Source organism: Erithacus rubecula, assembly GCF_903797595.1.
Source record: "Erithacus rubecula genome assembly, chromosome: Z".
NCBI lineage: Eukaryota > Metazoa > Chordata > Aves > Passeriformes > Muscicapidae > Erithacus > Erithacus rubecula.
Window position 1 is genome coordinate 15,450,183 of NC_136661.1, and position 27,134 is coordinate 15,477,316.

Sequence of the window (27,134 nt, forward strand, 5' to 3'; positions counted from 1 at the left end):
GAAACTGAGAAGGTTTCAGAATTTCATACTTTCCTACATGGCTTTTTGAAAGTGGTCGGTTGCTGCTGCATGATAAAAATCACTCTGAGCCCATATTGCAGCACAAAATCTCTAGGGAGACTGCACTATGAAGCAGCAAGAAAACTGTAAAAAATTACTCTACTTTGAAGACCTTGTCCAGATGATAAAAAATAAAGATATAGATGGGTTTTCATTTTAGTTATATATAATCTTGTACTATGTTACAAGCTGTAACCCAAAGAAACACATCCCATGTGCAGACTTCCTTGCTTTTAGTACTGCTATGGGTCACCCTTCAGACAGATTAATTTATCTGAACCTGAAAGATCCTTTTATTCCTAAAATGTCCCATTGACTCTTCTGCTGCCAAATCACATCTGATCATCTGACAGACTGGGAGCTGGAGGAGAAGTTGTAAGGGATTTTCAGCAATTCCTCAGGCAGCAGCTCCCTCCAGGTCCCTTCTTCTGGAGTAAGGCTGCACAGCCACTCATCCACAGACCTGGGCACATCTGCATAAACCAGGCACTGCTGGGAACCACCACAATGGGTGAGGATACGGGGTGCTGCTGGTACAAGCAGAGTCTCTCACTGCCCCATCTGTTGGCACCATCCTTCTTCTCAGCCTCTCAAAACCAGAGGGGAGAAAAGCCTCTTTAAGAACAGTGGTCAAATTTTGCTGTCCTCTCCTCTATGGCTGTTAAACCAAGGAAAAAAGAGATTACTTTCACTGCAGCATTGCCAGACATTTCATACACTATTTCTCCTAAAAGCCTGTTTTCCAGTATTCCTTTAAAGAAGCTTATGACATCTTCTTATATTTTCTTTCAGGCCTCTTCCTTCTACTGCCTGCAATATACTTTTTGTTCTTATTTTCTTATTATTTTCTGTCTTCCAGCTTAGCTTAAACTAACTTTATGTTACTTATACTTCCACATCAACACGTGATTAGGTATTTCTAATCTTCTTTGTAAAGAAGCATCTAAATATAGTCTCACTGAAATCAGCTTCTCAAGGCAATTGTTGGTTAAATACTGACCCAAGACTTTTTACATTGTAGTACCCATCCACACTTACTGAAATCAATAGTATATGTCTTATTTCTAGTACTGCACCAGAATTCTGGGTAGAAAAAAAATACCTGTAGTCATTCATGGTTTGATGAAATCAGGAGTTTAATTTTTCATATTAATCTCCATTATAATACCTTTATGAACCCTGGAAGGACAGGCATGTGTACACTTGTATTCAGCAGAGTTCCTCTGATAATGAACAAGCATTGGGATTGCAGGGGTGGAGGAGACTGAGGGGAATAGTTCATCTCCATCTTCTTTTTCCCAATGCCAAATACCTCTCTGTGGCTTTCTGCCAGAGCAGTGCATTCACACTCAGTAAGAAATGCCAAGGGAGGAGGCTTTAAGAACTCCCTTAAGAATGAGGTATGCCCATTCAGGCACTGAAGCAGAAAGCATGCTGAAAAAAGGCTGTTGTGATGTGACAAGGTCTGTAAAACTTATTTTTGTACAAATATTTAAACTGATGGGGAGAAAAAAAGTAATTGGAGCAAAATATAACCTGCATGTATTCTTTTCCAAGATTCAAATTTCTCTTGCAGGAATGGAAACTTGTCTCTTGCTTCAAATATATTGCTATAAAACTAAGACTTTTTTTTTTAATGTCAGAAAAAATTTAGATTCTAATTTTTATTGTAAAGAATGTGAAAATGTGGAAAAGATCTTCCACAGCTAGATAGAAATTGCCAAAAAACCTTTGTAAGATTAGAAGCACAGAAATATGTAGAAATTTTCTGACGTTAAAATATTTCAACCCATTATGAGTGCCTTTTAGAACTATTCATGAATTAGCCAAATAACAACCTTATGATTATCAAGATCATGAAATATTCATCTGATGTCATCAGTAACTCCTACTTAGATTAAACATGCATTTCTTTCTGTCCTGTATCTCCTCTCGAGGCAGTACATTTTCCTGCCTTGCAGCTGTTCTATATTTATTCCATATTTTCCACATGGTCGGTTCTAGTTTTCTATTACAGTCACAGCACTGCACAGTGTTCAGGGTAAGATTGTACGTGCTTTTATCTCACAATTCTCTCTCTAAATATTTAGTCAAAGGTACAGGATATCCACATTCCTTCTTTTCCATTTGCACTGAAAGTGAGAACAACCTGCAGACAGAGAAAGACATGGAACTGATGGGCTGCAAAAAGCTCTGGAGCTCAAAGGGTCCAGGCAAATTCTTCCCCTTGCATACTCTGCTGCCTGCACAGGCAGAGGCAGGAAAAGGATCAGGAAGGAGAACACAAGCTGCAGGTCTCTGCCACTGGTATTACCTTATACCTTCTCCTGTCCTTCACATTGCAGCTAACATCCAAAAACGCTTTTACTAACCCAGCCAGTTTTCATGTGCCTGCTGGTATTTGTTCCCATAATGTCTGAATTATAAAAGTGACCAAAACTCCCACTTATTTTTATTACTTGGCAACTCTGATCTTGAGCATGTTAAGTTTTACATTGTAGAGATTTGCAATTTTAGAGTGTTCTGCACTGGATAAAAATCTTATGACAGCTGCAATGAAGGGGAAATGCCAACACACAGAAAGATTTTATTGAAATATTTATAACTGAAATCATCAACCATCTACCATCTCAAGCTAAGAAGTAGAGAGAGCTATGTATAAATCAATGCTTAATTCAGAACATCAAAACTTTATGCAGCACAATCTGTACAACTCATGAGGAACAAAATATGTTAGGCAACATTAGCAACAGGCAGTTCCAAGACCTGTTCCAAGCTGGGGCATCACATTATAATATTTCTCCCAATCCACAGCTCATCAGGAGCACTAGCAGACAAATATAATAGGAACTGCAATAGATATAAAAAATGGGTGTATATATATAGATATAGATACTAATATATATAAACACATACAGATCAGTAATTTCCTTGCCCTCCATTAAATATCAGTCAGATAGGTTTAGGGATGATATCCATTTGTGAAAATGAGGTATGGTCAAGGTCTTGTTGCACAGGATGGCAGAAGTATCTCCTCAGCCTTTAATCTGCAGGACATACCCTGTCATCAGCCCCACTGCTGTGGCTGTGAGTGAGTCTGCCTGACTGGCTTTGGCTTCAGAAGCAGCAGAAAGAGAGGACAGTCTCTAAATGACAAAAGACAGGTATAAACTTCAGCAGTCAAGTTATTAAGCAAGAATAAAATTCTGTCTTGTCCTGGCAGAGGAATGACTTATTCCAACAAGACGCTGTGAGGTGTTGCCCCATATCCATCAATCTACCTTTGTGACTTTGATCACCCAGGAAAACATTTTGGCAAGGTCTTCCAAGAGGCCTTCAAACACATGTGCACCATCAATACCTTTGGTATCCTAGATGCTCTGAGGACAACAAAGCCTAAAATCCAGCTGTTACACACAGCATAGCATAAGACCCAAATTACTAACCATGGTGGGTTTTGTTTTATCAATACCTCCATCAATACCTTGACAGCTGGTGTTCCAGGTTCAAAAACACATTAGAGACCAATGCTGAACAATTTGGCAACAAAACTAGCAACTCACTTCTGTATTTTCTGTGACTTCATTGATTTATATTCTAAGGCTCTTAGCTAACACTCAGGCATCCCACCTGGCTCTGGAAGGGCTGTCTGGTCAGATTAATGCTACACAACTATTATTGGTCACCCCACGTCTGCAGAATTATTTAGTTTGTAGACTGTGCTGTTTCTTCTGCTCTATTCTGCTATGCACATGCCTGTAGTAACATATGTATACCATCTGAATATACCAAAATTCCTTAATTTTCATCATTCACACAAGTTGTACAAGCAAAAAGATATTCCAAAACCTCTGTGGATATAGTTGCCTGGGTCCTGCAGTCCTGATCCACCCCTATTTTCTGGTTGTGATGGATAGACAGAGGTGAGCAGTGTGCTGACACACTTGATGAGTGCCATCAAGCCTGCTCTAGGGCAGGAAGCTCTGCCTTGCACAGTGCTCAGGAGGATGGGAGCAGCCCCCAGTCCCAAAGCCAGCATCTGTGCATACTTCATGAAGGCAGAAAAGGGACACTTTCATGGCTGAACTCACATGAACTCAGACTGACAAGGGTTTTCTCTCTGAATACATCTCTGGAGATTTATAAACCACTGGAAATACTTAAGTGAAGTGAATGAGCAAATTCCCATTCAACTTGATGAGTCTTGGATTTTTATTCTTAAACATTTATAAAAGACATTTCTTGAGCCATAGATATATCAAGTGTCAGCCGTGATGGAGGCAGAGACATAAAGCAAAATTGATCAGTATCTCTTATGGTTGCTTCAAGGTTTCTAAAAATGTTCTTTTATGCTCCATGGTAGATTTTTTAATAAAAAAAAGGATTAAAACCAAGAATCCTTGATTTTATAATGTATTTTGTTTTCCAAAATCCTTCTCACACCAAGTTCCTGCAGATAGTTAGCTGCAAAATAAGAAAATATGTTCTTCACTCTAGAGAGCAACAGCAAGGAGCTTTTCCCTGGGAGTAATCTGTTACACTCTGAAAAACTCCAGACATACAGAGGCAGCATTGAAATAAGACAAATGCACAAAATCCATATCAGGTTATTTTCAGATAAATTGTCAGATACTCAGATACAAGCCTCAATTAAGACATAACTGGTAATATCACTGACCCTAAGTGTGCTGTTATGGACAAAAATGGTTACTTTCAGATGTGTCCTTTGGAACAACTTCAGCAAATTTCCTCATGAGAAGAGAAAAAATTTTAATCAATCAAAAATTAGTTTCTGAGTTGTAAGAAAATCTTCAGGTGTTGGTATAAGGGAAAATGGAGGGAAAAAACACCAAAATACTGAGTTTGGACTCAGTGCAGAAAAATCACAATATTTTTGAATACTTGTTTCATAGGAATATGGGAAATAACCCAATATTTCTGAGTAGATCTAGACTAGTTCTTTTAACTTGTACAATTTAAAAAGCTAAATAAATGAGTTAGAAAGTAACATTTCTCATTTCATTCTACTTATTCATTTATTCTGACAAAAATAAGTAGTCAAATGGAGCAGTTAAGCAAAAATGTTTACTTTCTGATTTCTCACTTGTCCAATTGTCCAGAGTGACAATTTTGGGATACTTCCCAGCAGCAAATGCATAAACAGGCAGTGTGTTTCTTTCAGAAATTCCTGCGTATGAAAGTGGTATTTTTTGGTAATAGAACTTCTACAAAATTATTTCTCAGAGTTTTAGCCTGAAAGGAAAAATACCACAGTGCAGGAAAAAACTAGTATTAGAAATTTTGTAACAATAGTAAATCGTGGCAGAAAGTGCTTAAAACCCATCATTTCACAGCACATAAAAAAATCTGCTGGAAATAGACTTTATCTCTTGAAGAAAAAATTACCTAGACATGACTGCTCCATCTTTTAAAATTTTTCCTGCTTGTGCTGCTGAAGCACTTAAAGGACTTAACACTTCCAGAACATGCAATATTTTCTTCAAATACTACATTTTGCTTCTGGATAGAAAAATAACCTTTTGAATTCACATTTAAGAAATTACTCAAAATATAAAGTCAAACACATGGACAAGAATAAATCTGACAGGTTCAATCAACAGCATCTCTTTTTGAAAGTAATGCATGGCCCTACTATTATATAAACTTTCTTCAAAGCTTAAAAAAAGCCCATATTACTAAAACCTTCTTTAAAAGCATATTGAAAAACACAGAAAGATTAATGGAATGTAATCACTTTTAATAATATAGCCTTAAGCTGTGATAAAAGAACCCACATTTCTTGTTCTGATCATTTGCATTTTCATTTAAAATATTGTATTGCCTTCCATTAAGACTTGTGCAAAGAAGTGATCTAATTTTCGTGTTAGAAAACATTTATTACTGAATAGAATTCATGGCTCAGTGTAGAAACATATGCATTACAAAGAAATTTAGGTGTCACGTTTGGAATAAATGTAAGGTTTATTAGGAGTGAGATATTGTGGTAGTTCGGGGTTACCTAACAACATGACTTTCAGAAAATATTTCTGTAGTTACATAGATTAGTATACCACATGGCTTTCATATGCCATCAAGTTACAACATCACCACAAACATGCAATGACTGAAAAACAAGTCATATTCAAGTAAATATAAAGAGATATCTAAAGGGAAAGATAACAGTTTAAGAATTTTCACAGGGAGGGTTAGAGAGACCTGATTTTAAAAACTAAAGGAATTTGAAATTATTTTTTTTTCACAGAGCAGAATACCAGCAGGCATGAGTGGGTTTTTTGAAGAGAGGCAGGAATGCATAACAGTACAACATGCAGTCTACCCCACGACTGTACAACAGTCAGCAGCAGTACATCAAAACAAATGCAGTACAACAAAAGTGTCTACCCCACGTGAGGTCTTTGGAGAGGTCAAATCAATAATTTGACTGGGTTTTTGTCTGAAAAGCATGGGAAATTAGAAGTGGTTGAACCACCTGCTAATAGTATAGCTTAGAAAGTAATTTCCCCAGAAGTACAATTAATCAGTCCCCAGAATGCATGTCCTTCAGGTGAGATGCTCAATTCATTTTCCCCCAGGCTGGCCCTCCAGCAGAGGGTTGCTCTTGCTGCTCATTGCCTGCAGCCTTGAGGCACCAGGACCCAGCTGAACACCCAGAGGGTAGGGAGTTCCAGAAGCACCCTAGGGCCCCAGCTGTGGTAAGCACCAGACCCAAAGAAAATGTTTGAAAGGCACATTTGGGGGCTGATAGTGCATAGCTGCCCATTGATACCATGTTAAAATGACAGTGCTGCTGTGCCACACATTAACAAAAAACTGGCCCTGGTTTTCTTTCCCTTTCATGCCCATTAGGAATGGGTGTGTGAGAAAACATTGCCACATTTTGCAGGATTAGTCTCATACAGTACACCCTCTTCTAACACTTCCACGGCTCCTTCAAGCTTTACATATGCTTTTGAAATTACTTGGTTACCTAAGTGCATTCACCAGTTCTAAGAAAAACAACATCTATTTTACATGCAGCCTGCTGAAGTGATTTTTCCAGCTCAACCTCTCTCCCCAAGACAAAGGCCACCTTCCTGGCTGCCTGCCCACCTGGCTGGGTGGGCAGGGCTTCCCGCTCTGCTGTGTGAACTGGTGGCAGTGCTGGCACCCTGTGCAGCTCCTGGGCCAAGATGAATGGGGTTGATAGTCCACAGTAAACATCCCTTTTCCTATTATTATCAAAGGCTGTATCACTGAGCACAAGCTCAGCTGCAGATTTCAAAATAACTTGAAGTAAGTGTTTTCTGTTACTACTCTGAGCACATAAGAGAGAGAAATTTCAAGCAATATGAAGTGTGCTGCTTAATCTAGCAAGCCCAACAGGCCATGGTGCTGGCGCCTGCCTTATGCAATTGCACCACACTAGTTATGAAATTTCTGAGACTTCCACACAAAGTGTCATAAAAGGAAGAGGAACAAAGAACTTCAGGTGTGAGAGATTCCTTTGTCTTCTTGTTAGTAGTGTTTCTTTCGGAAGACATGTATCTCAGCCAGGTCTACACATATTATATTCATATATACTAAGTTCAGTAAGTACTCAAAGTACAAAGTCTCTCCCAAAGCCAGCACTCAGTCCCAAAGCAGAGGAATGTTGCACTTTTTGTAATCAACAGCCTCACAGAGGTGATAAACTCTCCTGGCACACAATCATTACCTCCAGCTCCCACAAAAATCAGCGTTAAGCAAACTGATGCCTGTTCTGTTCTTTGCAGACAATCTTGAAAGACAATGTGAGCATCAGGATCTTTATGCAGCTCTCGAGGACTCAAGGAGAAGTGATAGCAAGGCAGTGCTGGATCATGCATCTCTGTTCTCAGTATGGGAAGTACCTGCTTATTAAATGAAAGGCATAGATTTTCTGGATTCCCTGTATTTAAACACCTTCTTTTAAAATGGCCTCAAGAGAAGTTTTAGTTCCTGCCAAGAAGAGGCAAAATATTCTAGACAAGGAGCCCGCCAAACTATTTCCTTAGACTCCTATATGTCTTTTAAGCAGTTTGAGAGCAATCAATGTTAACAAACTGTATGGAAATATGTATACTCATTCCCTCAGAAAACATTGTAGAGGTCCAGAGACCACCCTCCTTTTAAACAAAACATGGCAAAAAAAATGGATTTCAACCAAAACACCCTGATTTCTCACATTTGCTATCACTCACAATCTAGATGGTGAACACTTGAGAATAAATCATATAACATTCTATATTTATGAAATAAGAAATGTATTTTTCCAGGGTTTTTACCAGTTGCTTTTTCACTTAGGTACAAGCCTAGTACATCTGGCTAAAGAATGTCATCATGCTCCAGATGTTTCAAATTGCTTGAAAGAGCATTCCCTGAAAATCAATGCTGTGCTTTCAAACATGTTGTCATAATTTTGCTTGTTGCCATAGGCAAAAATATTTTTCCAATTCACCTCTTTCTAAGAGTGATCTTTACCTGGTAAGTTCACTAGCACATTAAGAAAATAATTACTGATTGATAAACCATGAAATATTTTTAAAGAATATAGATAATATAGACAGTTGCCTAATAGAAGACAGTACTACGAGCTTATGAAGAAGTGTCTGTTCCAACATTTTAATGAAATCATGCCTTTTCTGCACTGAAACATATATTTGACTGTCAGCAAGGAGACAGTACCAGAAAGAACAGTTAAAAACATGACATTCATAAAATACAAATACAAACACTCTCTTCATCCTTATCCTCTACTCAGCATAATGAAGGTAGTTAACACTGGAGTACAGCAGTTAAAAATAGGCAAATAGAGTTTTGGGGGTTTGTTTCCCAGAATAGTGCTGCACATCATCAGAAAAAGCTATATGAAACAGAAATCAATGTAAAATAGCCTAAATATTCATTTTGCAACAAGGTCTACCTGGAGCAAGAGGAGTATGTATTGTCCAGAAACACAGAGAACAAAATCAATGAGTTCAGCTATAGTTTCTTGATTTAACTCCATTTTAACCTCCTGGGAGAATAACTATATAATGGTTTCAAGCGAGCAGAAACTACAGTTGCAAGGATAGGAGCTGAGATTTAATTACTTTAGAAGTGAAGCATTAGCAACTTTATAGGGTTATTTTAATATATTTTAGACACTTTTGGCTTCCTAGCTACTCTCACTCAAGAGAATTAAGGATCGTAAAAGATAACTGCTGTTTTGTTTCATTATCACGCATTTAAAGGTAGTGCTAATGTTGTTGAGAATGTCACAAAAGTAATTTCAATCACAGGAAGTGTTGGTGTTGATAATAGGGCGGATGAGATTCACGCCAAAATAAAGGCATAAAGCTATTCTAACTGTTCAAGTGTGTACCCAAGAAACCAAGAGCTTAAACTCAAGGGATAGATCACTTGCAAAAACCTGAACCAGAAATCTTACTGAGCCGTAACAGCTCTTGCAAGTTTGGCTGGTTTTATTCATCAGAGGAAGTAGTGACTTTGGCTCTGAAGTCAAACAAGAAGGCCAGCAAAACAATCCAAGAAGTCCAGGCTTCTCCTGCTCTGACCTCAGCTGCTGGAAGCCAGCCTCCCCCTGTTGCTGCCTGATTATTATAAACTGGGAATCTTATTTCCAGATTCTTCAGTTTACAGGAATTGAACATGTTTGCACTTAAACTCATAAGTATAACATGGCTGGATATACACAGGCTGTTTTTTCAGGGGGAAGCTTTCCTTCAAGTTCTCCAAGAGCACATTATGAAAACAGTACATATACTTTAGGTTATATCATTTTTACCATCTCTGTGTAATTGCTTCAAGGCATAAAAATTCCTTTCTCTTCAGATTCTCACAACACACCTGCTTGGATAAACCTCAATTTCTCTGAGAAAAAAAAATGTTCACAGAAACATTTTCCTTTGACCTGGGACTCCACCTTTTCCCTGAGGCCAACTGGCAAGGCCATGTCCTCCTCAGCTGTTCAAGCAACGCCCAGTAATCATAACTACAAAACAACTGGTTATTTGGGCTGATGGAGGTCTCTAGTGGAAAATCAGCAGAAACACAAGTTCATCTCCAAAATTCAAGATAAGATCAGTTTAACAGGAAAAAAAAAAAAAAGGCACTTCCTCCTCACCCATGAGGGCAGACAGCCGAAACTTTTCACTAAGCAATTTGCTCCTCACATAAAAAAGAACTTGGAGAATCATCTTCCTGGGCAGGGTGAAGCCTTTGTGAACATCAGAGCGAGGAGTGATTGGGAAGCAGAAACACTCATTGTCATCTTACTTTTGGCTGGAAGTTAAAGAAAGCAAAGAAAGTTAAAAAGGTTAAAGAAATATTTCTTTGGAAAAAAAAAGGCAAAAATGTATGGATTTCTTCTAAAAGTTGTCACTTATGATCAGTAGCTCTACACTGCCAACTTCAGCTGATATAACATAATTTCCCTCATTGGAAATGGTAATATCATATTTTAAAAGAAGGTGAATTACATTATGTAGATGACAATATTACACAACTATATAAATTACCATGAGCTTGCTAGTAATTTTCTTAATGGCCAAATTGCTTAGAAGCAACATATATACATAAGCATAATCATGATTGACAAACTCACCAACAGAGTGTGGCTAAGCACAGCAGACCTGCTTGGGAATTGCTCTGTCAGCATGTGCAGGAGGATGTTCTACCTTCAGGTCCAGGTAGACATCCAGCAATACAGAAAGTCAGTCAGCTGTCTGAACAGGCCTCCAGAAGGAAAAGAAACCCCAAGCCACACATCTCTGGCCCTGACTCTCTCTTTGGAAAGTCATGCTATTTACCAAAACTTGATGATTGATAAAAAAGAGTACTGCAATTTACAACTATAAACCATACACATTCACTTGGAAAATAACTGCTCACTGAGGATAATTCTGCTAGCACGGCATATTTCATCCCAACACAGGCAAAAATTTGTTCAGAGTATCCAGCAGGTCTTGAGAACTCTTCAACTCTTCAACCAAAATCAGTGCAACCCACCACCCTAGGGGATGCACAGAAAAACATGACACCTACAAGGACCACAGCGTATTTCATCTCCTGTCAGATCAAGTATCACATTCCAAACATCTTGACTCTGAAAATAAAATCACCTTTTAGTTAACCAAATATTCACTCTGGGCCAGTATTACTGTTCTAGAACAGAATTATTGGTTTGGCATTGAAATCCACATTAATCTGTTTTATAATAAAAAAGAGTATACATGTACATGGTCACACCAGTTTAATGAGTGTTTCATTAAAATAGTCTGAGGAAGGTAAGAAATATTTCTCTGTTACAGCTATAGTCAATTACACACAGAAGAATGGAAGTTGAAAAGTTGGATATTTCTATTCTGGATTTCTTTATTCTCTAGTGCATAGTATGGGTTTTATGCTAGTCAAAGTAATTGAGTACTGGACATTTCATTCATGCTATGTCATAGGAATTAGTGGAATTATACAGTGCAACAATGGTGGACAAGAGAGAGTTTGTTACTATGATATAGCCAATTTTTCTTAAAATGTCATCCTTGTGCCAAGTTACTTTCAGTCACACAGGCTTTTGCCAGAAACAGAAACTGATTGTAGATTAAAGTATTAGCTCCCTATGATCCTAAATTCCACATGGGCATAAAATCTTATATAGAGTCAAGCAAATAATTCATAATGAACAGTTTCTCTCCCTAAATATCTTCCAAGAGGATATACTTTCCTCCTTCTTATCCAAAAACAAAGCTAAAACATTTCTATAACTGTATTATGTCATCTTTCAACCAGTAACTGGAACTTGAGAGCTGTATACTGTTGGTCTGGCCACTAGTCTCTTAAATCATGTTTTTAGGTTACATTTCCCAGTCAGAGAGGTAAGTGAAAAAATACAGCAGGTAGGAGGTGTGTTTATTTGCTTAATAAATACAGAAAGCACAACAATATAAAAAACCATTCCTCTCTATCCAGTCACTCCTGCACAGCCCAGCTCTCCAGTTTCCCCCAGCACTTCCCAGCTGGCTATCACCCCCAAATGTGCTCAGAGGGCATTGCCTTCCATTGCCCCAGTCACCTGCACCCCCGGGAGGAGGAGGCTCAGCTGCATCTGCCCTGGCAGGAACTGCCTGCATCCAATCATGAGTAAACCCACGTAAATAGGCCCTCTCAGACTTGGAATTACTTTTTACTACTTCAATGCAGCCTTATGCAATACTCGGGGGTCTTCACTTTCCTTGAAAATTAATGTGAAGGAGGTGTGAACATAGTTCAGAAAAATTTATCATAATTCTGTCTAGACTGTATAGCAGTGATTTTCCAATATTCCCACTACTTCAAATGAAAGATCATTGTAAAAATATTGACTCCAGGAAAAAAAAAAATAGCGTCTTTAGCTTCCTATGCATTTACAATAAAATTCACAAAATAATATTTTACTCCAGGATTCTCTTCAGAACAGAAACTGGTTTTAACTTCCTGGAGCCATGAGGAGCTTCAGTTGTATAGATGTTCTGTGGGCCCAATATGCAGAGATAAAGTGTTATTTTATCTGTCCTCGTATTACCCTAGAGACTTTGTTCAAAACATGATGAAGTGTTACTGTACCAACAAAATCACTGTTTTGCAAAATGCAATTCTCACAGCTATTATAAGAGTTGCTAAAATCTGGTTTGCACTGTTCTGTTTTATTGCAAGTACAGATTAGTACAATGCTCCACTTTCAGACTGCTGAACTGAAACACCTCGTATTTAGCAACAGAAAGCTGTCAATACCCTTCAAAAGGGAAAAAATAAATAGGAGAAATACTGTTTGCTATTTGCAAGTACCTGGATTAAGAAGCAATTACTTTTCCAGATATTAAGGGGACCACAGTTACGACTTGCCTTTAGATACCCATTAAAAAAAAAAACATAAAAAATGATTTATCATTGCTTTTCTCAAAGGACTTTTTTTCCTCCTCAATTGAAATAGCTAGTAACCACTTACAGAGCAGAAGAAACCATATCTTTGGTAATGGCTGGTTCTTAAAAATAAAATATGAGAAAATACAAAAATTCAGTGGTCATCTAAGGTTTAAAAAATAAAAGTGCTGAAATGAGATTGCCCTCAGTCACAAGACATGTTTGAAGCAACCCATTGACCCTAACTCAACCACAGGCCCGCACATATTTTCCTTTCTCAGTGCTGGAATTTTTGCAGAGAGTTGGTCTTTAAGAAGAGCCAATTAAGAAGATTTTTTGGGCCATCACTCATGCTGCCAGATCCTGGTGCGCCAGTGGGAGACTCCTGAGGCTCACAATCAGCCTGCCCCATGCTCCTCCCTCCAGTCTTCTGCTGGACGAGGGTTTGCATACAGGTGGATGGATCTGGCAGTAAAGTCTGCTGCTCCAGATGTCCCATCCAGTTTTCCTGGACACCGTGGGAGGCAGCAGCCTCCTGTGGCAGTGACCCTCCTGTGGCAGTGACCCTCCTGTGGGTCCCATGTCTGCACACAAACTCAGACGTCTCGCTGCCTGCTGCTCAGATACTTTCAGTGCACAAAATCCACTTCACTTTGTTGTTAGGCAGATTTTGCCCCAGCTGCTAAATCCCTGACTCTGAAGACATAAGCACTGCTTTGCATACTTGTGGAGATGAAGGAAGGGTTGCAAGGAAATCTATCCTGTTGCAAGAGCTTCAGAAGCAATCAAGCAGACAGACCCAGGTGCGTGGCAGAGTATCTTCAGAAGAGCTGAATATCTGCCCTAGACTGATTTTAGCTATGCTGATAAGTATCAGGTGAAAATGTGGGTGCAGGAGTTAAGAAACAAAGGTATGTGTTTTGAAGCATATGTTGCAATTTTGAGCTCCATGCAGCAGGAAGAGGGTGAAACATCTGATAGCAGCAAATGCCCTGAGGACAAAGACACTATACATTAATATGGGAACTGTTCAAGACAGTATTCAGTATGTGCTAAAAACTGTCCAACTGGCATATTGTTTCCTTTCATTAATCTGACTTAATGAGGTGCTCTGTTGAAAAAAAATAGTTAAATGGGATATGAAAAAACAACTGTGGGACACGTATTTCAGTGCGAGAGGCTGGGTGATGGTGAGCAGGAGTGGTGGCAGGGACATAGGCTCAGGACCAGGGGTCAGCTGGCGAGGGCCTGTCTGCTGCCAAGGAGTGGTTTGCACAGCACGAACTGGTTTGTGCACTCTGCAGAGGAACCCAGCTACAGGCCATTCTGGCTTGGGAAACAGGTCAGAGCGTTTCCACGCAAGTCAGATGACTTTCATTCCTGACAGTGCCAGCATTCTGTGACCCCTGACACTGAGGTTAGTGTGGGATGGCACTTTACAGCACCAGAGCTCACAAACTCTGTATGCCTGCACTGGGTCTCCAACCTCAGTGCAGTTAACAGGTGATGGTACACATGCATGTCTGATTAAACAGATCTTCAGAAACTTGGGATTTGCTATGCTCCACATCCTGTGGAAATCATTATTATAAACTACAAGGTATTAAAATTTTTCTCCTGTCTTCTCACCCTTTTTCTGTTCTTTAAAATCTTACCTGAAGATAAGTGCAAAAGGCTTCTTTGTACAATGTCTGTATGTTTTAATGAGTGAAGACTCACTTTGTGCACAGTCAGGTTCTTTTGCCAGGTTCCCAGGGAGGCAAGCATGGTGGTGTCATCATCACTGTGAAACTGGAGGCGAAGATGTCAGCCAGAGCTTGTCAGGACATCTTCTGAGGTTTTACAGGGAAGCCTTCAGGGTGAAGAAAATTGGAAGTGACCTTTATACAGAATTACTACAAACACAAGTAGGCTTAGACAGAGAAAAAAGGTTCAGGGAAAGGTTTCTATTAGGTTTTACTCATATTTCAAGCCAAGTAAAGCAACTTCATTTCCCTAAGAAAGTGCTGCCATATGGAGCAGGATGAAAATGTAATTTAGCCAGCAAGAGCTATTGGACGTTATAGCAGAAAATATCAGTAGGAGTTTGCAATATTATATTGGGTTTTGATTTGCTGCAAATATGATTGGTTCCTGTTATATTCTACTGTTACAAATTAGTAACTCACTGTAAAGAAAATAAAGGAAGGGTGGACCTAAAGAGCAGGAAAGACTCAATGAGCGCTAATGAGCTTCAGGACTGTCTAACCAGGAAAGCTGTAGAAACTTCTTCCCTTGAACTTTTAAATAGTTTCTAGCAGGACCCCAGAGGAAATATCCTTATCCACGCCTTGCAATGATTTAAAGAATGTTTATTTTTCTGAGGGGAAAAATCCATGGGTATAAAAAAAAAGTTGTCTATGTTGTTAGTAAAAATTGGGGTTACATTTGAATTTTATTGACTTTATTTGACCTTATTTTATTCATGTGTGAGAAAAAATTGAAAGGGTGTATAGATATATTCTAATATCACATTCAGTTTTTGCTTTCTGTCCCTTCTTTATATAAAAGCAACAAATAAAATTAAAGCAATATAAAAGTGCAATAAATTAAAACCTGAAGCCTGAGTGTGGTGTTTTATTTATATTTTTGAAAAGCAGTCTGTGGACCACCTTTTGACTTTTTTGTATCACAGGTATAGAAACAGGGAAACAGGGGATGACATTCATTTGAGGTTTGCTCTGTCCTTTTCATAATAAGATAAGTGCTACTGAAGAATTCCTTAGATTGATTACTTTCAAAGGAAAATGTGAGGCAGATCCTAAGGTGCTGCACAGTGACAGTGCCAATCACAACACCTTGCCTACAAGATTTTTTGCAAGAGCAGTGCTCCATATCTTCGCATAATTTTCTGCATGGCTGCTCTCACCCTCCAGTGCCTCTGTAGGGATGGAATGCTGTCATTTGCTCAGCACAGCTGACTCTGGGACCCCTTGCAGGTGTCCCACTCCCCCGGGGCAGCCAAGGGCACTGCTCCTCTGCCTGCTGCCCCTTGAGCTGCCTGGCTCCTGAACACTGGGGGGTACCCAGTTCAAGATGCCCTCTGCCACACCATCCTTAGCTGGCTCTCCTTTTAAATAGGCCCTGGTTCTGCTGTGAGGGAAAAAGGGGAGGCTGTTTGTGGAAGAGGGAAAGAGAGGGCTTGCTCCCTCTCAACAGCAGCAAGAGCAGGCAAGCAGCAAAGGAATACATTCCATAGGACCAAGAGAAAGGAGGCACAGGTGCCATTAGGGGAGGAGGAAATTTCCCCTCACTATGCACAGCATAGGACTGATCACCACAAAATGAGGGGGTGAACCTTTATTCTGGATAATAAATTATTCCAGCGTCAATGGATTAAGTACAAAAGTCAAAAATTAATGAATTTGTGCAATTCCTTACATATCCCATGTTGTGTCTGGGTTCAAAGAGCTCCCAATGACTCATGTGCCTCAAGCTGCAATCAGATACCCATGTCTCTGATTTTTCAGGTTCAAGAAGATTTTTGCTTTACCAATCTGATTTTTTGACATAATCATGCTCCTGCATGGGATCCAGACCCAAAAGCATGAAAAAAACCCTCACCTGCCAGTCTGAAGAAAACATCACACAGCAAGACGCAGACTTTAACAGGAGGCTGAATGGCATGTTCACAGTTACTACATTTTTAATGCACTCTCCCCTCCTTCTCCTTCTAAACTGTTTGTTTGTTTTAAAATACAAGGATGTTAAGTATTTGAAAGATTAACCTACCTGTTGGCAGTTGCAACTGACCCAGTGTAGTTTTTCTGTCGCATTTGGTTTGACATAAATCAAGCTCTTGGTGGCATAAAGAAAGCTCTACAATGCTGCAAAAAGGCAGCTGAGAGCTGAACAGGAGGTCTCAGTATCACCTAAACTACATTTCCACAGTACTCATGATCGTGGGGGGTGGGTTAAATTTGATGGGAGAACACAGTAGTGATGTTTGTTTTTTGTGTAATACTTACAATCATTATATATTAATTCAATAGCCTTTTCTTTTATTTTCTTTCTACACTAGTTCATGTAACAAAACTCCGTATGTGTTCAATTAATGATATTCATTTCCTTTCTGTTTAGATAAACAGGATCCTTTTGACTAGAATTAAGAGGGCTATGTGTTCAGGGATGTGAATACAAACCTAGACACATTTAACCAAAAGTGTTTAGTGCTTCTGTGTGCTCACACGCTACTGTGCTTCTGTGTAGTCATTTCCCTCCTTTCTTCCATCCTTTATATACCAACATTTCTATTCACAAAATAATGTTCAATAACCAATTTATTTATTTTTTGTAATGAAAAAAGTCAGGTTTAACAACGTCTTAAGCAATTTGATTTATTAACAGTTCCTCAAGAGATTGGAGATTGTTTTCTTAGCTCAAACATTGAAATAAACTCTCTCATTTTCTTGAGTTTATAGTTTTCCAATTTGGCAATTTCATCCAGGCAAACTAAAAGAAAATCCACTCGTAAAATTCCTTATGCAATATTACCTAGTCAATAAATGGCCCAACAATCCTCTTGTCATAGGGAATACTTTTTACTGCACCTTAAATTTGGAGAGGATAAGTAAAATGGTCAAACTAGAAGTTACCTTCCAGGTATTTGGAAATGAAAGGTGATGCATATGAGAACTTTCTTACAATCAAAGACAAACACCCACTCAGTGGATTAAAGGCAGGTGAGATGCAGGTAGAAAGATATCTGCAACAGGTATTGCTAAGCTGTTCTCTGATGAGAGGTTTAAAATGCAAAGTGCAGACAGTGACTAATTCTAGAACTACAACTAATTCTAGTGACAGAGCAGAGTTTTAGAAATGAATAGACAAATGTGCTGAGCACCAAGAAAAAAACTAATGTCATGATACCACAGAGTAAACCCTGTCAAGGTTTATGTGAATAAATAAAGTACATGTATGTATGGTGTCTCTGCTATTCAGACTTACAGCAAAAGTAATGGAAGTTCTACCATGAAATAAATTGTTGCTCTATTGCTTTGTGGTGCTATATGAAGGGGAAGGTGAGGGCTCAAGAAGATCAATAACAAGCTGATGTGAATGAAAAACTTCCATTTTGTTCCCCTGCCTCCAAGGAGACCAAAATGGAGGGGGTCTCAGAGGAGAATGGTTCCTTTTACATCCAGCAAGGTGAAAGGCAGTTATATGGAAAGGGAAGAAGATCTGATACATGGAGTATATTCATATTTATATGTCTTTATCATTTATATAAATGCATATTTATATGCCTTTATTTATATGTCTTTATCATTAGACTAAGGATGCACTTCTGATCAGGAAAAAAGAATTCTTCATTCAACAAAACATTTTCATATATACTGGTCAGCGTCTACCAAACCAGGACCAAATATGTCACGTCTACCAATGTTGCTAAAAGTTGTCAACAGACCAAACCTGACATTGTGCCCCCACTGTCTGGCAGGTACCAATAAGTAACTAACTTTCATAGCTTATTCTTTGAAGTTTCTTCTAGGGATGTGCAGATACAGAAATGTACCCCTACAGTTTTACCATTCTTGCAAGCACTGACTGCTTGGAAAAAACATAAAGCCTTGGAATGATCAGAGCACTGGTCAAAGGCAACAGGCACAAAACAAATCATACTTATCTCTGTTCAAATTACCTGTTTCATTGTGTCTGTGCTGTACAGTCTCCACGTGACTCATGCCATTACTTCATGGGAAACTTCTCTAAAAAGTGATGAGCAGTATTTCTGTGCTGTAAATACATGGTGTCATTATCTGCATCTGACTTTGCCACTGCTGTTGTCCTAATGAGATAGCTAGAACTAAATTTTCTGAGATATACTGAAGTACCTGCCAGTACAGAGAATGTATCAAAGAAACTGGGGGAAAAGAATAAAAAACACATTGTTTTTATACTGTGATTATGAGGAAGAAGAGGAACTGGAAAATTATTTCACATTGTCCTTCTTTGTAACTCTTCTGTTGACCTGCTGTTTGTTTATTTTCTGTTTCTAAAAACCAGAATTTCTCAGGTTTCTATTATTTAAGGACATCTAAACGAACTGTGTACAGAAATCCTTGTAAATTTCCTGGTGTTAAAGTTTTTCTTTGTTTGGCTTTATTCTAAATTCCTGCTCTTTCTCTTTCCCCTGCAGAGCAATCCTTTCTCTCCTGGGAAAAAACCCTGTGAGATCCTTCTAGCTTTACTTCCAGCACAGGTCAGCAGGAGCCACCTTCCCTGCCCCTCTTCCCCTTCATCCCTGATTTAGGTAAACTTCATTTTCAGCCTTCCCTGTGATACTGACACAGCCAGAGGAAATTCTGCTTTGCAGCACTGTGAACACTGGGTTTCAATCCTCAGTTTTCCCTTCTGCAGGAGTATGCTGCTTGCCGCATGAGATCAGTGTTCATGACTGAGCACGTTACAGTAAACAGGCTCTGCTTTCATCACGCAGGCTTCCCAGCATTTTTTCAGCTGGGAAACAACTGTGAGAACAATGGAGGATACGTTGCTGACAATAGGTGCAATATCATTTACATTTCTGACAAGCTCTCAGCATAGCTTTATTTCAGCTGAGTTCCTGCCTCCATTATGTGACTGCAATGTGCCTGCCGAGAGATGAAATGCTGGCTCCTTGACAATAGCCAAAGAGGGCTACACCCAGTATTGGTTGAACACAAGGTGACTTTCCCAGCTTATAGAGGCCTGGGAAAAGACATGAATAATGCTGGTGTAAACCACAGTATCCAAAAGGTATTGAGCTTTTCCTCACACATATGAAACAAAAATAAATAATGGCCAGGTGGCTACTGCTGGTGGACATAATTGCACATAAGCTTTTAGACCAAGTCTTTGAATGTTGCTGGAGAAGATTCCTCAGGGTGCTTTGGATTTTTCTGTACAGGAGCAACCCCTTTGCACTTCTCAGGCAATGGTTTACAGAATGCATTCTTCTTTACTGCTGTCCAGATTCCTACAGAATGCATTCTGCTTTACTGCTGTTCAGATTCCTACTGCCCTATTCTGGGAACTTGTGCATTTACAAGAGAAAACAATGCTATATCTGCTGTCTAGGGAGTTGAACAGGTGCAGAGAACATACACAGCAAGTGCGCTGCTGTGCAATAACTGTGGAAGTACTTTGTTGAAGACTCATTCACCAAATACTTCTGTCAGGACAATAGGATTGCTCATCTCTCCTTTCATAGCCCCACTATGCACACACCTAACAAATTTCAGTGGAGGATCATGAGTAACCAAGCACAGGAAAAACTCTAAGCAGATGTCACAACTCCATACCTCAGCACAACCCGCCTCTCACTTATCTTTATGAACTTACATTGCCTTTTCAAGGTCTGCATAGCTATTTTCTAGGGCTGAACATATATATTCCTTACCACTTACACAAGAACATGTTACATTGTCAATCTCAGTTTACAGTATCCCATCCTCCCAACCTCAGGTTGTGTGTTAAGACTGCTGTCTCTGTATAGCAAATCCTTCTTAGGGCTAGCCATTGTATTGGGCATAAACTGTCTCTTGATATGGGCTTCCAGAGAGATCTCTGAGCTCAGAACAGCTTCTGCACCACTGCAGACAATCAGTAAACCATGCTCAAGCAGCTAAACTGCACTCATGTCAGACTCAGCAGCCCTGCTTTTCAGTGCGGTAAATTACTGTTTAAAAAAAAAAAATAAAATATTGAAAAGATAATTGCAGAATTTCCCAGGCTAATATCTGAAAATGCTTCACAACAGAAAAGTAAATTAACAGCATGCTCTTCATGGGAACAAATGCTCCAAATATTTCACATGCTCAGAGAGCTCTTCTTAAGACTCCAGGAGAGGGTACTACTCATTAGGAAAAAGTTGCAATAATATTATTAACTCCAAATAGGGACAAAATTTATAAGAAGGTAAAAGCAGTTATTTTGTTGACTGATACCTTCTGTTATCCAACATACAAAGCTTTTTTTTACCCTTTGCAAACCAGGTTGGTGTTGTGCTATCATATAGGGAACCACTAGTGGTTATTAGTGGTTAGGGAACCACTACCTTTAAGAGACACAGTGAGCCTCTTGTACCTCTTACTGCATCCCCATCAAAATTTAGATCACTGTTGGATGCCCCCTGCACTGACTCTGCCCCAAAGCTCACACCATTTCTCAAAGCACTGCTGCTGCTTGGGCCAGAGAACTGATGGCTCGTTGTAAACTGCAGAAAGATTCTCAGTTCAAAGATAGGTTCTCTATGTAGTTCTGTCAAGTGCAGTGCTCACCATCAAAAAATCATGGAGCTCAATGCAAGTGGAGATTTAGAAGCTGCAGACAGAAGTCAGCAGTCCAGACTCCTCTTTGCAGAGAAAGAGAGCCCTGTGTTTGTACAGCATTTTGGTGAGATGACTTTATGATCATGGGGAAGTGTAGAAACCAGGTCCAGACATTTCAGTCATAAGTTAAAAAAAAACCCCAAATGACAACAAACACTGCTACCTTGGAAGTCCTTCAAAATCACTCCTCTGTGAAACCTAAAGTGCAACATTCAATTTTGTTTCTGTGATTTAAAGCATATTTTCGTGTGTGTATTTGAGAAATTTCCTACCTTTAAGAAGTAGAGGCTAGCTAGATCTGCCTGTACACTGCAGACTCCTCAAGGCTGGAGATCATCAAGGCCAACCAATAACAAAGCACCACCATATTAATCTTGAAGCCATGTCCCTAAAGTGCCATATCCACAATCTTCCTAAACATTTCCAGGCATGGTGACTCCACCACTTCACCAGGCAGTCTGTTCCAATGTTTGACAACTGTTCCCATGAAGAAATTCTCCCTAATGTCCAATCTGAACCTCCCTTGGCACAGCTTGAGGCTATTTCCTTTCATCCTGTCACTTGTTTCCTGGAAGAAGAGATCAACCCCCACCTGGCCACAATCTCCTTTCAGGCAGTTGTGGCAGTGATAAGGTCACCCCTGAGCCTCCTTTTCTGCAGGATAAACACCCCCAACCCCCTCAGCTGCTCCTCACAGCTCTGGTGCCCCAGACCCTGCCCCAGCTCCATTCCCTTCTCTGCACTCACTCCAGCCCCTCAGTGTCTCTCTTGCACTCAGGCCCAGAGCTGGACACAGCACTCGAGGTGTGGCCTCAGCAGTGCCCAGGACAGGGGGACAAACAGGGTCCTGTGGGTGATCAGAGACTCAATGGAAAGAGAGGGAACAGAGCAGACCTCATACAAAGGGTGGCTGGTGGAGGGTGAGCAAGACACTGGTTCATCCACAGCCTCTTCAAAGTCAAAGACTGTGAAATGGATAGATTTGAGGAATTTGTTTTGCATGTCATCCTGAATTACATTGCTCTTTTTTCTGCTTAATATTTTCTGTTAGGACAATTAATTTATCTTTGTGAGTGAGGAAAATCAGGCCACAAGGCATAAAAAAGTTTTATTTTTCTGAATTGCTCAACAGTGGCCTAAGAACAATGATTTATTACAAATCACTAAAAACTTTAGCCCATCAGTTGTGATTGTCTAAGATGCATATGTAGTATGGGTAGAAGCACTTTAGATCTAAAAGACAGATAATTCCTTTTCTTTCAGTTTTACTCATAATTCTGAGAACTTTGTAAACTCCAAACAATATATTTGCAAATCTGGTTGGGGGTTTTTTTCACAATCTCACCATCTTATCCCAACTGAAAATGTTATTAAAGGTCTCAGCTTTTCATATGAAGGAACTCAGTGCATTACAATATCTTCATGGCTTCTGTATTTCAGATGTTCACTAAAAGAGCAGTCTTTTGAAATGTTTCAGGGGACCTTCAAAAATTCCCCAGAACCTTCTAGAGTCAAATGCTAAGCAGCTTTGCTCTGACCTAATGCTTTCTTTTCTTGCCCACCTAGCATTGTCTAAGGAACAGTTGCAGCCAATACTTAGCTTTAAAAGCATTCCTGATATTACCACAACGTATGGGAGACATCTCCAGCCATCTGGTTTCGTTTCTGCTTCTTTCTCAGTGATGACTTTGCTTAGTCTCTTACTATCAGAGAAAAGGTGGAGCAAAGCCTCCAAGTGGAAATTTTTTGCTCTGCCTCTAATTTAGGAGATCTCCTGTTCAGATAAAATCTTGCTCTTCCAGAAAAGGTTTATTTAGTAAGAGGCTTCTGACATAGCTCAAAGCAAGAAATGACAATGTGTAGGAGATCACCAAGAAAAGGTTGATTCCAAATGTTTTTCTTATTGCTGCATAATTACATGTTATTTCTGTCTCCAATGATAAAATTTGTTAATTGTACCTCTGAGTCACCGTGCTTTGCAACTCCTACATGTTAAAAATTTAATACTCTCATTTATATTTATTTATTTTTATGAACACCAGAAGTATGCTGCACAGAAGCCCAGGCATATTTTCAGAGGTTTTGCTTGCAAAGACACATTCTTTTGATTACCTACATTCCCCTCACTTGGTATTGCTCATCAGAGCTAGGCTGTTTATGGTTTCTGATTAATAGAACTTGACTCAGGACAATTGCATTCTTAGAATATTAAGATAAATTTTTTCATCATAACAGAGGGATTCATCTGCACAAATTCCATTGATGTGATGCTGCTTTTTCATTAATAAGCAAATTAAAGTCACAACCCACACAAATTCCACGTGCTGGTAATCTTAACACGATAAACTCTGAAGAACTCTGTGCATGCTACAGTGAAAATATATGATGCAAAAAATTCTTTCTCTTGTCTGAAAATAAGCTAGTTAAAACTAACCACCTTTGTTCATGGCATGTATCTTTTACCTTCAATACAGGCTATACTGAGTAATAAGAAACAATTGCTGAGCACAGAATTGCAAAGCAAAATTTTAAAAAAAGAGAGAAAGTAGAGCTTTTTGATCTCAGTTGGGCAAGTAGGAATAAATCAGTACAAACCCTCTTCTGAACAACATGTACTCACAGTGCTACAGAGAGAAGGTGCAAAGTTCACGGAGGCCCCAGGCAAAGAGATGAAGTCAAGCTCTTTGCACTTGCATGTTGCTGACTTGCAGTGAGGCCCAGCAGCTGGGGAGGCTCTTGCACTACCCAGAATTACACCCATACATGGGTTTTCTGCAGAGTACCTGGACCTGGTGCTAGTGATGCTGGTGTGACCAGTGAAAGGGTAACAGCTCTCAAGAGAGAAGAGGAAACACCACCAGCAGGTCTGGAAAAGATACAGAGGGCACATGTCCCTGCAGGACTCAGAGGAACCCAGCTTTGCAGTCACCTCACTCTCAGGAGCTGTCAAAGGGCATCAGTGAAATCACAAAAGAAACTGCAGGCCTGCGTGCAGAGTGATGTGCATTTTGGGACAGGCTGTCTGAGAGATATTAAATCCTTGCTAGAGATTTATTTTGTTACTGAAACAATTACAGTCATCTACCTTCGTGAATATTTATTTTTTCATTTCTGAAAAGTCCCTGTGCAAAACTATAGTCATAAACTTAGTCCTATCTCCTATTTCCTGTCCTACTGATAATTACAGACCAAGTTTAGGGTGTCCTGCTGCCCTTCCATGGTTATTGATGTGCACCATGAGCTATCTGAACATGGCAGAGTTTTTAAGTACCTGTGTAGTGCATGCCTGCTGCCACACTAGTTGGTTTAACAGACTAGAATTGGCAAAGTCGGATTTATCATAGCAACTCTACTATAACCAAATCAGCTGGGAGAGAAAAGAAGTAGATCATGAGAGAATAAATCTATGGGCAGATGGAAAATATGACAAAGTACACAAAAAAGAAGCACGGTGAGGGAGGTAAGAAATGTCACAGAATAAATAAGAGGGCTGCATAGTTCTGAGGAAATGAGCAGGTGAGAAACTTAGCAGAGATAAGGAAACAGCCAGAGGAATTAAGAGATATGCCTTGGGAGATGAAAAAAATTGTCAGATCTTCTAAGAGAAGAGCCTGGGAAGGTAGCAATGCCAACTGTTGAGGGAGGATGAGAAGCAGACAGGCCAAGATAAGCAGCAAGAAAATGAATACCAGGAATAACCAAAAGACAATGCCAGGCTTGAGTAACAAGCCAAGTAAGCCAACAGAAGTACCAAGAGCCTGAGAAATAACCTTCAGGAGACAATTAACATGAAAGCCATCTCATGAGAGCCAAGAGCTGTGGTTTGGAGATCAAGACATAAGATTCTTTCTTCAGGTCACACTAAAACTGAGGCATTTTCTGGTATAGAAGGTCTTTGCCTAGGTTTCTCACAGCAAGCAGGTGCCAAGTTTATCTGCTTCTACAATATGCATGTTGCACATACTAGAATTACAAATAGTAGTGGCTTTCAGTGTAGTTGGTGGAAATTATTCAAATGTGCTTAGAATTATTATGAAATCATAGCCCTTAGTCAACCCAATGTAGCTTCTAAAAGTATAAAATCATACACGTGGTTATCTAAGGAAATATAAAATACAAAGAATACTTGTGGATTTCATAATGATCTGGGGGTATGTGAGCTTCTCTTTGCACCCTCTCACTCCTCTAGGGGTGCTGGTAGCAATCCTAGCATGAGTTTTCTATCAGATGGTTTCTCTTCTCTTCTTTGGCATGGCATACTATGGCAAGAAACTGGAAAAAATACAAAATGCCCACAAGTCCTTCCTGCCTTGCTGTCCTTAGCTGCCACCCTCCACTCAGTGACCCATCACAGGCAGAGAAATGTAAACATAGAAAGAGAGAGAATCTGAAAGGAGCAAACTTGCCTCTGCTCAAGCACGTATGCATGAGAGCTGTCACCCTCTACCACAGGGTCTTCATCTTGGGAATCACCATCACACCTCTCTCAGGACAGTTTTTTCAGACTTCCTTGTGATTCTTCTATTTCCTGAGGATAGGCCATTCCCTAATTGACTCAGCAACGAAAATTCTCTGATCATTTTTAAGAATGGGAGCCACCAGGGTGCCCTGTCATTCTGCAGGCAATTTAATGGCATGAACCTTCTGACCTAGAGGTCATATAAGTATGTACATGTGTAGTACTGCTGCTTTATACACTTGGGGTGTAATTCTGCACAACTGTGAACCTTGCAAAGTTATTCAGCCCAGTGCAAAGTCTGAAGGTCCTCACTTTAGAAGGAGAAACTCTCTTTGTCCTACTGATGGTTAGAGTACACAGCAATCAGAAATCCTATGAAGTTTCTGCCTTAGTGAGACAAAGCACACCTAATTGTGAACGTGTTTGGTGCTTTACTTGGCCCCTTATGTGATACAGCACCAGCTTTGATCTCATGATGCCATCCTAGACAACACTGAGTGTGTATGCAGGGAAGCACAAGGGAGGTTCCTTCATTAAGACATAGGCTATGAAACAACAGGCTTTTCTAGGTTTGTGACTTTCCCAGGAGACAGCCTGTACACTACCTCTCCAAAGGTCAGTGACTAAACAACCGATTTTCTAGCATGGCACTGGGACAGGATATTACCAGAGCTTTTGGTTTCATGCCATCTAGATCTATTAGGACTGGATTTACCAGGCAAATGCAAAAAAATACTGTTCTATGGAAAGCTGCACTTCCTTCCTAACTCCAAAACTTTCAGTGATTTCAAAGACAAATACTTACTTTTGTACCAACAAAATCTCTGCTATTGTCTTAATATTTACATTTAAAACATCTGCTGGGAAAGCAACACTTTCTTGTCCCTATGCCTACGTGGGTTTAGACAGAGGAACAAAACAGGTTCACCACCTCTTCTATGTTATTTGTAATTTTCTGTATTTTTCACTCACACCAGTAAAATGAAGAACATTTAGTATGTAAATTAATGAAGTGGAATGTGAGTAATTTTACACCCTTATATTTTGAACATATTACTACAAACTGGATTATTAGCATCAGCTGGTGAGTCAGCTCCTTTGAGCACAGGAAGAATCAAGAACACATTCAACACAAAAATTTCTGTCATTCCTATTAAAAGGCAAATATTTGTTCAGAAACCCTTATGATTAATTGGCATTAAGATTTCATTAGATAAAAAATGAGTCATACTGCTAAAGTACTAGCAGAATAAAGTTGTTGGTTTTTTTTTTTTTTCATTACCAGGTATGTATTTTTAAATCATTCACTTACTTGGCCTTAAGACATCACTTCATCTGCCCCACCA